A 489-nucleotide genomic window follows, 5' to 3' on the forward strand; every position below is an offset into this window, starting at 1 on the left:
GTGTGCCCACTTGATCCATTGTGTTCAAGTGAAATGGCGCCGTGGCTCGAATCAATGGGTCGGTCTGTACGTATGTAGCACATTATCGGGATGGCAAGTTCTATTGTACGTAGTGCATTCCACTCAGATCCACCGTAGGATCACGAGATCATTCACAGGCCACCAATGCATTGACATGCTTGTATGGTATCGACTTACCCGAGGGGTCTAATTTGATTGCTCCTCTTTGTTGGTAGCCAGAATTGGTGGGAGTGTCCACTAGGATTTGTTTTCGTGGTCGCTTTCTTCGTTCTCGCTCCCTAAACCAAAGGAAGAGAACTCATTTAGTCGAGAGAATAACCTCGATAGAGGTTGGTTGAGGATGATTCCATTGTTTCATGTCAGACTATTCCTTTTCCCGCTACAGTATTTCATTTGACTTTTGGGTTTCAGAATACATGTACGTCTCCTCGTAAGCAGAGCATTTATCGCCTTTGGCGAAAAAAATAA

General features: G+C 44.8%; 1 protein-coding gene across 1 annotated transcript in view; it reads right to left on the minus strand.

Annotated features, from left to right (window-relative positions):
• Window positions 1-489, minus strand: part of LOC131879676 (uncharacterized) — a gene marked incomplete in the record, with an annotated part of 18,531 nt that overhangs the window by 3,536 nt on the left and 14,506 nt on the right.

Source organism: Tigriopus californicus, chromosome 4, assembly GCF_007210705.1.
Source record: "Tigriopus californicus strain San Diego chromosome 4, Tcal_SD_v2.1, whole genome shotgun sequence".
In the NCBI taxonomy this organism is placed as follows: Eukaryota; Metazoa; Arthropoda; class Copepoda; order Harpacticoida; family Harpacticidae; genus Tigriopus; species Tigriopus californicus.